Genomic DNA, 15,560 nt, shown 5'->3' with positions numbered 1-15,560 from the left:
ATTCAGCAGTCTTCTATAACACCCAGTGCTCATTATATCACGTGCCCTCCTTAATGCCCATCACCCCGTTACCCCATCTATTGAGAGGATAATATGGTTCTTGTCCTTTTTTAACTTTATGTGCACTACATGAGATTTTTAAGAAGTCAGTAAGTTAGGGAGCACCTGGGTGGCTCCGTTGGTTAAGCATCTGACTTCAGCTCAGGTCATGATCTCAGGATCGTGGGATCGAGCTGCAGGGTGGGCCCACTTCCCAGGGTGGGCCCATGTCGGGCCCCCTGCTCAACAGGGAGCTGGCCTGTCCCTCTTTGTCTGCCCCTCCCCCTGCTCATGCTCTCTCTCTCTCAAATAAATAAATAAATAAATAAAATCTTTTTAAAAAAGTAAGTTAGTCCATGTAGAACATGCATAATAATAGTATTCCTGCCACTGGGATTGACAAATGGACTCCTTCAATCATGGTGTTCTCTCTCGGTAAGGGCTTGGACGAAGGCAATCAGGAGTTTTCTGGGACTCTTCTTCTTCCCTGCCTCTGTGGCAAACCACCCCCATTCTGTTGGACTCTTGTCTTATTAGATATGATGGCACATTTTATCCATTACAGACAAATTTTGCAGTGTTAGGTGACTTTGGATTTCTCCTCTGTGATTCATTTTGTGCTGGTTGTACAATGAACTCCAAGATGACCTTTAGACACTTCTCATTTCCAGATTCCTTAAAGACACTTCAATGCAGTCTCCAAACACTGAAAATAATTTATGTTCCACTTGGCTTGTTGGGCCATGGGTATAGAATAAGCTGAGCAGTCTTAATGATTCTGTTGTCTATCTAATTCTCACCCTCTCCAGATGCATTTATAGATTTCTTAGGGCAGGTTATAGGGCTTCAGCCCGGCTTCTCTATCTCAGCTGCTCTAATGTCACTATGATTAAGGACTATTCTCTTGACCTCTCCATTAACCTTGGACTCTACTCTCCTGAGAACTCTTTTCAGCGCTATAGGCAAGGGCGATAAAGGAACCTGGAGAACAGCATATAGACCAATTTGGTCCAAATATTAGGGAATAGTGGAAGTTGAGGTCTAGAAAAATAGGTTGGGGTCTGTAATGGCACTGCCATTAAAAACAACACCAAGGGGCGCCTGGGTGGCTCAGTCGGTTGGGCGTCTGCCTTCGGCTCAGGTCATGATCCCAGGGTCCTGAGATCGAGCCCCGCATCGGGCTCCCTGCTCGGTGGGAGGCCTGCTTCTCCCTCTCCCACTCCCCCTGCTTGTGTTCCCTCTCTCGCTGTGTCTCTCTGTCAAATAAATAAATAAAATCTTTAAAAAAATAAAAAAAAAATAAAACAACATCAGCTTAGATCCCCTGAGGGTGGCAGAATCTCCATGTCGGGGCAGAGATTAACTTGAAGCCTAGACGCTTTCTCTCTCACCATCCCTCAGCAGTGACAGCTGCCTCCATCATGAGGGGCAGGAAGAGCCACTGCCCTCCCATTAGCACCGCCACTTTCAGACATGCTGTTGCCACCATTTTTACTGCTTTTGCTGGAAGCTCTTCAGTCACAAGTTCTCCAGTGTGAAGGACACTTTTGATGTCAGTGCCATTTTGGAGGCTGGAACAAATTGTTTTCTTACTTGCATGAAAATTACCAGGCTGACATCGTACAGGCTAAAAATGTTCACATAGCAGGACTTCTATAAATAGACCTAAAATACTAAATTGTGTTAAGTGGGATTTCACGACAGTGATCAGATATCTACATATGGTTTGCAAAACTTTTTTTTTTTATGGAAAAAGTGACCTGCTAAAATACCAAGATGTAGAAGGTTGAGGATTTTCTTGACAGGGGAAAAAACCCTCACAGATAAAGATGGACATTGTTTTCCTGACCAAGTGAAAGAGCCTAATTCTCTAAAGGGACGATGTCTCTTTGAAGGATAATTTAACATACTGTTCAGTTGTTGTGACTTTTTTCTATGTTAAAGGTATAAGTTTACTGAAAGAGGATTTTATTTTTTCAGTTGGCTGATAAAAATATTTACTATATTGGTATTTTTGTTATATGTAGAAGATAATTTCTGAGGTGATAATGTTCTGAAAAAATGACAAATCAATTGCATTTTGTTCTGCTCTTTGAGCTTGAGCCTCTTTTTCTCTGTGATTATATGATCAGCGTCGCTACTAGATTACTAATCTGCTTGTCATTTACATAATTAATATATGTGAGATATATATATAAATATATATATATTTCAGTTTATCAACACACTGAAACTCAGGCCAAATTTACACTTGCAGAGAGGCAGTAAAACATTAAGGCTTTTATTTGGATAGTTCAAACAAAAAAACCCCACTAACCAATAGACAGCTAAATATCAAGATAATTGTAGTTAAGTTATTTTTAAATGTACCTGTAGGCTGACTAAGTACTCTATTTCATCTTGCTGTAGATGACCTCACAGAAACATGTACTCGCAAATCTTCATATTATTCTAGTTGGCTGGCGGGATCTCTATGTATACTGCGTGTCTGTACATGGTTTTTGCAGTATCTCGGGACAAGCTGGAAAATAGGCAAGTAAAGGCAAAGTTGGAAGATAATCCTTGGAAAAGATAATGGGATAGGATGTGAGCCAAGGCTCTGGTTCCGCAGAGCCCATTTTTTTCATATCTTTCTGCCTTCTGAGGAGTTCGTGTGATAGCATATTTCATTCTTTTTTTTCTCCCCGAAAGGAGCAGGCTGTGCTTCCAGTTATAGCAAATGGTGATGTGTTTCCCAAAACTTTCTTTCTTTACCTTGAGAAAAGTAACTTGCTTTAATTTTGAATTAGATTTCAAAGCAGAGAAAAAAAATACAGGTTTATCTAGAATCCATAACGGGATCCCAAATGCTGCCTATTTGTTTTTTTCTGAACTTTTGATGTATGTTGTCACAGGGTAAAAAGCAGTTAAACTTCTCCCAAGAAAAAGGACAATATAACGAGTAAAAACAGGCCCCATTGGATACAACCAAAAGAGATATCCTTCTTTTTCCTGCACGCTGGCAGAAAATTATTGCAACAACTTAAGAAAAAAGTGATTATTGTCTCATTTGCTAGCATCAGAATTCTTCTTAGGGACAATTTCAGACTGTCTTTGTTCTGAAAGAATGTCTCAACAAGTGACTGAGACCCTGAGGTCTTGCAAATCAGCTGGTGACAAAGCTTTAGAAAAGGAGTCCAACCTGCTTAGTTTGGGAATTTGCTCTATAAGAGGAGAGAAATTCTTGGCTACTGCAAGAAAGTCGAGAAGAAAGAGGAGGAGAAAAGGCATGTCAAGAGGGTGAGCAGGAACCAGGGATCATGGCACAGGACCATGAGAAAGCATTGGTGGTAGGCGGCTGAAGGGACTCTGAGGAACAGAGTGTATAATGAAGTACTGCTCTGAGCTGTTTGCGAGGCTGTGCCCGAGGGTGCTCCACTCAACTCTGCTCTCCTGTGAATCCTTCCACCTCATAATGTTTCCATAATGTTTGCTGGCTTTCTTGATATTAAAAGAACTCAGAAGGGAGTCTTCAGTGAGAAAGAATGAGCCTGGAAGCAAAGGTGCAATCAGAACCCCTAATTCCACACCCTTGCCTGGGTAATTCACAAAAATCCTTGGGAAGGCCTTTGGACTTATATAAGGTGTTCGGGCTCGTTTTTTTTGCTTTTGTTTTTTTGTTTTGTTTTGTTTTTTAAGACTTCATTAATTTGACAGAGAGAGAGAGAGAGAGAGCACCAGCTGGGGAAGGGGCAGAGGGAGAAGGACATGCAGAATCCCTGCTGAGCACAGAGTCTGGTGTGGGACTCCATCCCAGGACCTCAAGATCACCACCAGAGCTGAAGTCAGACGCTTAACCAGCTGAGCCCCCCAGGCACCTCATCAGGCTCATTTTCTAAATCTTAAGCGTCCAGGTGTCTCCACCTGACATCTAGTTTTATAGGAGAAAATGTGTTTGTTTTCACAGTGTAGGCTTGCCAGGTTAAATACAGGACACCCAGTTAGGTCTGAATTTGAGATAAACAAGCGGGACCTTTTAAGTGTAAGTATGTCCCGAACATTACATTGAGGATTTTTCTGTAGAGAAAGAATGAGTATTTTTTTAAAAAAGATTTTATTTACTACATTTGTATCTTTGGGGTAAATAGCCAAACTATGGAAAGAGCCTGGATGTCCACTGACAGATGAATGGACAAGAAGATGTGGTATATATATATACGATGGAATATTATGCAGCCATCAAAAAATGAAATCTTGCCATCTGCAGTGATATGGATGGAACTAGAGAGTATTATGCTAAGCAAAATAATTCAATCAGAGAAAGACAATTATCCTATGATCTCACTGATATGTGGAATTTGAGAAACAAGGCAGAGGATCACAGGGGAAGAGAGGAAAAAATGAAACAAGAGGAAACCAAAGAGGGAGACAAACCATAAGAGACTATTAATCTCAGGAAACAAACTGAGGGTTGCTGGAGGGGAGGAGGGTGGAGGGAGGGGGGGTCTGGGTGATAGACATTGGGGAGGGTATGTGCTATGGTGAGCACTGTGAATTGTGTAAAACTGATGAATCACAGACCTGCACCCCTGAAACAAATAATACATTACATGTTAATAAAATAAAATAAAAGATTTTATTTATTTATTTGAGATAGAGTGAGAATGAGAAAGAGAGAGAGCACAAGCAGGGGGAGTGGCAGGCAGAGGGAGAAGCAGACTCCCCTCTGAGCAGGGAGCCCCACGCAGGGCTCGATCCCAGGACCCTGGGATCATGACTTGAGCTGAAGGCAGACACTTAACCGACTGAGCCACAGATACCCAAGGCAGCCACCTCCTTGAATTTGGGCCTCATCCCCTGTAAATAATATAATCTCTTGAGAAAGAGACTTGGGTCTGAGCCACGACTATGGTCCCATAGAACACACCTTCTTCATTTCTTTCTGCCTCTTTTCTCCTCACTCTTAACTTTTCTCCTGCAATTACTTCCCAGAATTCTATAAGTAGAGACAACTGAGGGTGCACTAAGGGAAGAACTGAGATGTAGTCTCCTCTTTGATAAAGGGAGGGTGGTAGTGCCTTCTTATGGGTTATTGTGAAATTTCAGTGAGATAATACATGTAAAGTATTAAGAACAGTGCCTGGCATAGGTGAAATAGTAGTATTTGGCTCTAGGGCATAGAGTCTAGGGCCAAGAAGCCTTTGACTACCTGTAGTCTCCACTGTTGCCCTCTACTAATCAATTCTCCATACTATAGCCAGTGATCTTTTAAAAATGCAAATCTGACCATGTCATGACTTTCTATGACTGAATTAAAACCTACCGGGCCCTGAATGCTTTTGCTTTTACTTGTTTCTCCAATTTAACTGCTTGTCTCTTTTCCCTTCACTTTGTATTTTCCAGGGACAGAGGCCTTTCAGTGCCATCAAGGTGGTGCACGTGCTATGCCTTCTACCAGAAAGATTTTTCTCCTCCCCACCCCCCACTTCTCCTCATCAATTCATATTCATTTTTCAGTCCTTGCCAAAGACTACTTCCTTAGGGAAACCTTCCCTGACCTCCTTGTCTGGATTATAAGTCATGATTTAGAGTACTCTGTCCTCTTCCTTCATAGCCATTTATTACTCTCTCTAATTGTATATTTGTGTGCTCCATGAGGACAGGGACCATGTCTATCTTGTCAGCCATTATGGTCCTCAGGTCTAGCATAGTACCTGTCACATACTAGGTACCCACCGCCCCCCCCCCCCCCCAAATTGTTGTTGTAGTTGTTTTCTATGAATTAGAATTATGTTAGACCAGGAGTCAGTACTAGAGCCCATCAGCAAATCTGATCCACTACCTCTCAGGTCTGAAAGCTAAGAATGATTTTTAAATTTTTAAATGATTGAAAAAATCAAAAGAAGAATAATATTAACCTGGACACATGAAAATTAAATAAAGTTCCATTTCCATGTCCATGAATAAAGTTTTATTGGAACACAGCCTTATGTGTTCATTGTGGATTCTCCATGGCTACTTTTGTGCTACAGTGACAGAGTGGTTGTGACAGAGACCAGATGGCCTGCAAAGCCAAAAATATTTACTATCTGGCCCTTCAGAGAAAAAATGTGCTGACCTTTGTGTTAAACAATAGTAATTTTGGGCTCTGGGGCAGCCTGTGTTCAAAAACACCTGCAGGTGGCTTTTCTCAATTGTTAACAGTTTGCTTCTGTTGCTGAAACAAATGATCTATTTATTTTGCTTGGCTGGTAGGATTAATTAAAGAGACTTTCCTTTGTCCTTTGTTTTTCTGTTTCTCTATCAGCAGACAGAAGCCCCCCAAGGAGATCAGTCATATGGCATACCCCTTTGCTAGTGGTATGATCATGTAACTGTCCCCCACCATCAGATTTCCCAGTTCTTTGGATAATTCATGAATTCCTTTCTCAAATGAGATAATGAGTTTGATAGGTGGTAGCGATGAATTTAAATAGAATGCCTCCATTTTCCCACCAACTTTCCTTCAACTCACAAACTGGAAACGGATTAAAAACTGTTTTGTTTTCTTTTAAAGGGACCATATCCCTTTCCAGTTACAAATTCATACTTACCCGAGCAACACTTTAAAATGCACATTAAAGGGGCGCCTGGGTGGCTCAGTCATTAAGCGTCTGCCTTTGGCTCAGGTCGTGATCCCAGGGTCCTCGGATGGAGCTCGGCAGGAAACCTGCTTCTCCCTCTCCCACTCCCCCTGCTTGTGTTCCCTCTCTCACTGTGTCTCTCTCTGTCAAATAGATGGAGTCTTTGAAAAATAAAAATAAAAATAAAAATAAAAATAAAAATAAAATAAAATGCACATTAAAATCTAAGAGAGTTTTAATTTCAAAGTGATTTCACCAGGGTACTAGATAAACATTTCAACAGAGACAGATGACGTGTTCATTCCTTTAAATAATTTAATTTAAAAATCCAATCTGAAAAGTAACCACTATATAGGCTCTTGACTGCTGAATTCAAAGATATTTTTACTGAGAAATAGACAAAGGGGATTGTACTGAATATAGGTGTCTTTCTTTAAGTCATGTCTTTTACTTCTGAAAAGCAGTTTGTTGCGTGGAAATAGATCTAGCTGAATACTATTCTAAAGAGTCCCTCGGAGTAATCCACTTATAAAGTCATGATTTAATCCTTGATTTATCTCTTCTTTAAATTCCCATTTTCACACAATGGATCTGTTTTTTTTTTTTTAAAGATTTTATTTATTTATTTGACAGAGAGAGATCACAAGTAGGCAGACAGGCAGGCAGAGGGAGAGGGAGAAGCAGGCTCCCTGCTGAGCACAGAGCCTGATGTGGGGCTCGATCCCAGGACCCTGGGATCATGACCTGAGCTGAAGGCAGATGCTTAACCATCTGAGCCACCCAGGTATCCCAATGGATCTGTTTAGAATGGAACCCTCTTTGTAATGGTGAAAAAGAAGAAAAATGGCAGAATATGAACATACCACCAGTAAGATATTTTGGACAAAATTAGGATCTTATTGATAAAGGTATCCCAATTAATAAAATAGTATTAAAATATAAAGCTCCTAAATATCTAAAATATGTATAGAAAATGAAGACAAAACAAATATAATATTTTATTAATGGAAGATGATCTCATATACATTAATCACATATTCCACTGAACAAGAAATCAATTATTTTATTTTATTTTTTTAATTTATTTTTATTTATTTTATTTTATTTTTTTAAAGATTTTATTTATTTATTTGAGAGAGAGAGACACAGCGAGAGAGGGAACACAAGCAGGGGGAGTGGGAGAGGGAGAAGCAGGCTCCCAAGGAGCAGAGAGCCCGATGCGGGACTCGATCCCAGGACCCTGGGATCATGACCTGAGCCGAAGGCAGTCGCTTAACCAACTGAGCCACCCAGGCGCCCCAAGAAATCAATTATTTTTAAAAAAATCAATTATTTGACAACGTTTAGAAAGTGATATTTCTAGACCTTTATCATAGCAACAGAAGATTTCTTCTATAGGATGCTTAGCCATTATGAGCTATCCCATCATAAAGAATTTATGTCTGATTTGGTTGCACTATTTAAAAGAGCACTTTTATATATAATTATGTATACTCGAGTATATATGTGTATATATATTTGCATTAATAATACATAAAAATTTCTCTAAGTGTTTTTTTTTCTTTTTTTTTTTAAAGATTTTTATTTATTTATTCATGAGAGACAGAGAGAGAGAGAGGCAGAGGGAGAAGCAGGCTCCCAAGGAGCAGAGAGCCGGATGCGGGACTCGATCCCAAGACCCTGGGATCACGACCCGAGCCGAAGGCAGGCGCTTAACCATCTGAGCCACCCAGGCGCCCTCTAAGTGTTTTAATATGTCTCATATTATCATTATTTTTTTTTAATCTTTTTTTTTAAGGATTTTATTTATTTATTTATTTATTTATTTATTTATTTATTTATTTATGAGAGAGAATGAGAGAGAGAGAGAGCATGAGAGGGGGAAGGGCCAGAGGGAGAAGCAGACTCCCTGCTGAGCAGGGAGCCCGATGCGGGACTCGAGCCAGGGACTCCAGGATCATGCCCTGAGCCGAAGGCAGTCGCTTAACAAACTGAGCCACCCAGGCACCCTCATATTATCATTATTATAACTGACACAGGATAGACTTTATGGTATTTACTGATGGTTATCAGGCACTTAACCTAAATTTTTGGAAGTTCAGAAAATATATGTGCTATATGGATAAAAAAAATTTAAAGCATTTAAGTTTTTATTGTTTGATTCATTGACAAACAATGGGGGAACTTTATAAGGATTAAACAATGGTTTTTAAAAAGTGGTAAGCTTGAGGCACCGGGGTGGCTCAGTCGATTAAGCGTCAGCCTTCGGCTCAGGTGGTGATCCCAGAGTCCCAGGATGGAGTCCCATGTGTCGGGCTCCCTGCTCAGCGGGGAGTCTGCTTCTCCCTCTGCCCCTCACCCTGCTCTCTCTCTCTCTCAAATAAATAAAAAATAAAATAAAAAATAAAACTGTTAAAAATAAATAACAAATAAAAATGAAAATAAAAAGTGGTGGGCGCCTGAGTGGCTCAGTTGGTTAAGCGACTGCCTTCGGCTCAGGTCATGATCCTGGAGTCCTGGGATCGAGTCCCGCATCGGGCTTCCTGCTCAGCAGGGAGCCTGCTTCGTCCTCTGACCCTATCCCCTCTCAGGTGTTCTCTCTCTCTCATTCTCTCTCTCTCAAATAAATAAAATCTTAAAGAAAAAAAAAAGTGGCAGCGGTGTCTGGGTGGCTCAGTCGTTAAGCGTCTGCCTTCGGCTCAGGTCAATCCCAGGGTCCTGGGATCGAGCCCCTCATCGGGCTCCCTGCTCTGCGGGAAGCCTGCTTCTCCCTCTCCCACTCCCCCTGCTTGTGTTCCCTCTCTCGCTGTCTCTCTCTGTCAAATAAATAAATAAAATCTTTAAAAATAAATAAATAAAATGCTTTTACCTCTTGACATGGTACTTGTACTTTTAAATCTCTTTTTAAAGGATTATTTTAAGGAAATGATCAAAGATGCAGTAAGAGATTAGTTGACAAAGAAAGCTGTTCCTCACAGTGTTGGAAGCTTCGTAAATGGCCAACAGTAGGAAAATGGTGGCTTGTCTTGTGGTGTATTTATCCATAGTATAGTATATATACATAAAAATGTTTGAAAAAAACCAATGTTATGAGAAAATGTTCTTGGATATAATGTCACATAAAAAGAAGAATATAATCCTCAATATGTGGTATGATTCTATTAGTGTAAAAATACTTTTTTATATACATAGAACAAGACAAGGGAAAAATACATATGAGTATTGGCTGTGATCAGCTCGGTCTTAGGCAATCCTTAACTGCTTTAAAGTTTTGTATTTTGGGGGCACCTGGGTGGTTCAGTCGTTAAGCGTCTGCCTTCGGCTCAGGTCATGATCCCAGGGTCCTGGGATCAAGCCCCACATTGGGCTCCCTGCTCTGCGGGAAGCCTGCTTCTCCCTCTCCCACTCCCCCTGCTTGTGTTCCCTCTCTCGCTGTGTCTCTCTCTGTCAAATAAATAAATAATATCTTTTAAAAAAAAAGTGGCAAGTTTCCCAAAAGAAAAGGAAGGGAACGCTATATGACATGGTAGATGCAGAAAGGAATTCAATTAGCATTTTGCAAGCACTTTCATAAATAAATATTTCTCTACAAATATTCTGGCAGGAAGCTAGCAAGTCAATTAGTGTGATACTATGACATTTATTCGTGGGTAGAGTGAAAATTAACAAAAAATCAAACAGATCCCCGCCCCACCGCCATGGACATCATAGGGGAAAAGAAAACCTTAGGAATATTTTCATTTCTAAACCATTGTTTAAAAATACATGAAAAGAGGCATCAGATTAAGTAATTTGAAGTGCAAAGAATTTTTTAGTTTCTTTTTTTTAAAGATTTTATTTATTTATTTGAGACAGAGAGCATGAGAGGGAGGAGGGTCAGAGGGAGAAGCAGACTCCCTGCTGAGCAGGGAACCCGATGCGGGACTCGATCCCGCGACTCCAGGATCATGACCTGAGCCGAAGGCAGTCGCTTAACCAACTGAGCCACCCAGGCACTCGAATTTTTTAGTTTCAATTGGAGGTTTGTGCAAGTTCTTTATAATGTTAAATTTATTTATTTATTTTTAAAGATTTTTATTATTTATGAGAGAGAGAGAGATAGCAAGAGAGAGAGCATGAGCTGGGGGTGGGGGGAGATGGAAAAGCAGGCTCCGCAATGAGCAGGGAGCCCGACCTGGGACTTGATCCCAGGATCCCGGGATCATGACCTGAGCCAAAGGCAGACGCTCAACCGACTGAGCCACCCAGGCACCCATAATGTCAAATTTATTCAAAAGTCTTTTATTCTGAATTTATAACCTTCCCAACTTTTGGTGGGTGTTTTGTTTTTTTGTTTTTTTAAGTGCATGGAGCCCAATATGGGTTCTGAACTAATGACCCTGAGATCAAGACCTGAGCTGAGATTGAGTCAGATGCCTAACTGACTGAGCCACCCAGGCGCCCGTAAGTTTTGTATTGTTTTGTTTTAAAGATGTATTTATTTATTTATTTATTTATTTATTTATTTATTTATTTATTTATTTGAGTGTGAACAGGGGGAGGGGCAGAGGGAGAGGAAGAGAAAGACTCCCAAACCAACTCCAAGTATGGAGCCCTATGTGGGGCTAGATCCCAGGACCCGAGACCATGACCTGAACCCAAATCAAGAGTTGGATGCCTAACCAATTAAGCCACCCAGGCGCCCCTCAAGTTTTGGTTTTAAAACATTTCTATTTTATGAAATAATGGGAAGAGTAGATAGATATTTATTTATATTTACTTTTATACCTTTAGTTTGCAACATAAAAAAGTTATTAAGGCTATGTCAGTTACCAGAAATTTCTTGCAAATTTACCAGTCCATGAAATAAAGTCTGGAAATCAGCGATATAGACTCATTTCCATTATCTAGACAGATTTACAATAAAATATTTCTAGAATAGTATTCTGGTTAATTAGATTTTCACATTGTAAGTTAACCTTTTCTTTTTTTTTTAATAAAGATTTTTATTTATTTATTTGACAGAGAGAGACACAGTGAAAGAGGGAACACGAGCAGAGGGGGAGGGAGTGGGAGAGGGAAAAGCAGGCTTCCTGCCAAGCATGGAGCCCGATGCAGGGCTCGATCCCAAGACCCTGGGATCATGACCTGAGCTGAAGGCAGACACCTAATGACTGAGCCACCCAGGCGCCCCATAAGTTAACCTTTTCATTTCAGCCTTGCTCATTCAACTGAATTTGAAATGCATTTATTGAAAGCATCAGTTATGCCAGGTATCAACCCAAGTGATGCTGACGCAAAAGTGCATAAGTATGGGGCGCCTGGGTGGCTCAGTTGTTAAGTGTCTGCCTTCGGCTCAGGTCATGATTTCAGGGTCCTGGGATCAAGCCCCACATCGGGCTCCCTGCTCAGCTGGGAGTCTGCTTCTCCCTCTCCCTCTCCCTCTCCCCCTGCTTGTGTTCCCTCTCTCGCTGTGTCTCTCTCTGTCAAATAAATAAAATCTTAAAAAAATTAAAAAAAGAAAAAGAAAAAAGTGCATAAGTATGGCCTTCGATCTTGGAAAAGAATTCAGATTAGTGCAAGAGACAGAAAAAGAAACATTTAAGGCTTGTCTTCAATTTGATACCTGGAATCGGAATAATAGATGCATGTATGTAGTAGAAAAATAATCATGTCAGGAAAGGGGATGAAATCTGAAAAGTCTTCACAAAGAAGGTAATGCTTCTATTGGGTTTTGATGGACACGTAAATGAGAATCTTCCAGGTGAGCACAGAGGGAAAGCTACTCTACACAAAGGGAACCACATACCCAAAGGCATTGAGGCTTGAAATAACAGGATCATTGACATAGAGCAACCATTTTAAGTGTTAAATGAAGGAGTGGCCAGAGAAGAAACCCGAGAGATAGCCTGGAGTCAGATTATAAAGAGAGATGTATGTTTTGCTGAGATGCTTGGACTATATTCAGTGTGTGCCTCGAGAAATTTCTGAAGGATTTTGAGCAGGAGAGAATTGGAAATCTTCCTAAAAATGTATTAGCATCTCCTTTCTGCCAGTAAAGGATTCATTTTTGTTCAGTATATTCTTTTACTGATGATTAAAGTTCATTCAGTGATATTCTCAATGAATATCCGTTCTAATTTTACAAAGGAACACACTGAAGTATGGAAGGTGGAGGACATGAGCCTCCTCTATAGAGATCCAGGAAATATTTTTTTGAAGTTTCTTTATAAAATCAAATTACTATGAACTTATTTTCTCTTAACTGCCTCATTTTTGTTAATATTAATAAAGGGCTGGGGAAAGAAATTTTTGTTGACAGCTTCTAGGAATTGGATTTTTCTTAATTTTACTGTAGAAAATCCCTAGTTAATAGATGCTATCTACCTAAGTGCTAAGTGAGGGGTAAAGTGTCACTTTTGGATAGAATTTAGAGATTCTGTCTCTGGAGAATGGAGACATATTCATTTTTTCCCCCTATTCTTTAGTTAACACATAATGGTTACTACATAAATGTGCGGTGTACTGAAAAGAATTTGCAATATAAATGGTAACAATTTTTCTAAGGAAAACTAATTACTGGCTTCACTGGTAGTTTTATTTATTTATTTATTTATTTATTTATTTAATTGAGAGAGAGAGAAGGAGAGACAGTGAGAGATTACAAGCGGGGAGGAGAGGGAGGAGAGGGGAGGAGAGGGGAGCCCGCAGAGCCATGCGGGGCTCGATCCCAGGACTCTGGGATCATGACCTGAGCCAAAGGCAGACACTTAACCGACTGAACCAACCAGGTGCCCCTCACTGGTAGTTCTTTGAGGTGGTTTACCTTTGTGTGTAAACGGAGAGAATAAATGATCATAATGTATTTCACCCTTTAAAAGAATTTTAAAAAGATCTCTATACAAGGATGTTAAAAAGCTTTAGTTATGCTGGCACATTGGTAGAAGATTTCTTTTTATTTTTTTATTTGTTTAAAGTAATTGCTCTACCCAATGTGGGGCTTGAACTCACAACCCCCCAAATCAAGAGTTGCATGCTCTACCGACTGAGCCTGCTGGGCACCTCTGGGAATATTTCTTTTTTTTTTTTTTTAAAGATTTTATTTATCTGACAGAGAGAAACACAGCGAAAGAGGGAACACAAGCAGGGGGAGTGGGAGAGGGAGAAGCAGGCTTCCCACCAAGCAGAGAGCCCGATGCGGGGCTTGATCCCAGGACCCTGGGATCATGACCTGAGCCGAAGGCAGACGCTTAACGACTGAGCCACCCAGGCGCCCCAGGGAATATTTCTTTTTAAAGAATGGGGATCTAGCTTAGAGATGAGAAAGGTATGGGATAAAGTCCCTCTAAGGGGAAAGTACAAATTGTAAATTTCTCCAGGGACTGGTTCAATAACACTGAACATTCTTTTGTTTTTTTTAAGTCTTTTACCTTAAAAAAAAAAAATTTCATTTGTTTATTTGAGAGAGAGAGAGCATGAGTAGGGGGAGAAGCAGTGGGAGAGAGACAAGTAGAATCCATACTGAACACGGAGCTGGCCCCGGGGCTTGATCCCATGACTCTGAGATCATGACCTTAGCTGAAATCAAGAGTCAGACACTCAACTGACTGGGCCACCCAGGTGCTCAAATACTGAACATTCTTTTTTTTTTTTTTTTTTTAATTTTTTTGTTATGTTAATCACCATACATTACATCATTAGTTTTTGATGTAGTGTTCCATAATTCATTGTTTGTGCATAACACCCAGTGCTCTATGCAGAATGTGCCCTCTTTAATACCCATCACCAGGCTAACCCATTCTCCCACACCCCTCCCCTCTAGAACCCTCAGTTTGTTTTTCAGAGTCCATCATCTCTCATGGTTCGTCTCCCCCTCCGATCCCCCCCCTTCATTCTTCCCCTCCTGCTATCTTCTTCTTCTTTTTTTTTTTTTTAACATATAATGTATTATTTGTTTCAGAGGTACAGATCTGTGATTCAACAGTCTTGCACAATTCACAGCGCTCACCATAGCACATACCCTCTCGTGTCTATCACCCAGCCATCCCCCCCTCCCACCCCACCCCCCACTCCAGCACCCCTCAGTTTGTTTCCTGCGATTAAGAATTCCTCATATCAGTGAGGTCATACGATACATGTCTTTCTCTGATTGACTTATTTCGCTCAGCATAACACCCTCCAGTTCCATCCATGTCGTTGCAAATGGCAAGATCTCATTCCTTTTGATGGCTGCATAATATTCCATTGTGTGTATATGTGTATATATATATATATATATATCACATCTTCTTTATCCATTCATCTGTTGATGGACATCTTGGCTCTTTCCATAGTTTGGCTATTGTGGACATTGCTGCTATAAACATCGGGGTGCATGTATCCCTACATTTGTATCTTTGGGGTAAATACCCAATACTGAACATTCTTAAGAATGACTTGCATATTGGAAGCTCTAGGTTTGCAGATTTTCTAAAATTTTCCTCTATGTGAATACTAATAGTAGTAGTAGGAGGAGGTTTGGTGTATGAGCTAAAAAGTGATAAACAATGCTAATGTGGGCAAGTGTGAAATAGAGAAAAAATAATATAAATTATGTTTGTAAGGTGGTGATCTCAGCATGGTTGGTTAAGTGTAGGGAAGAGAATTTAGAGGTTACTGCAGACTGTCTTCTGGAGTTACCGAGCCCAATGTGCTAGTGTAACAGAACAATCTGGACATCAAAGAACAGGTGTTTTACAAAGAACTTGAAAACATCACCTAGACCTTGAACAAAACCTATAGTTGTGTACATATCAGAAATAGTAGATGTCTTTATTTCTAGAAGATCATACTAGATATTAGAATATAAAATATTCTTATTCCATTTATATTCTAATATAGAATATCAGAACCCAGAAGCAGTCTCAAAGTTTGACAGTTGTAAATCAGATGAAAACCGGT

This window comes from Mirounga angustirostris, unplaced genomic scaffold (assembly GCF_029215605.1).
Source record: "Mirounga angustirostris isolate CCGP_5_RB_7025 unplaced genomic scaffold, mMirAng1.0.hap1 SCAF_2, whole genome shotgun sequence".
In the NCBI taxonomy this organism is placed as follows: domain Eukaryota; kingdom Metazoa; phylum Chordata; class Mammalia; order Carnivora; family Phocidae; genus Mirounga; species Mirounga angustirostris.
This window is presented reverse-complemented; position numbering follows the sequence as displayed.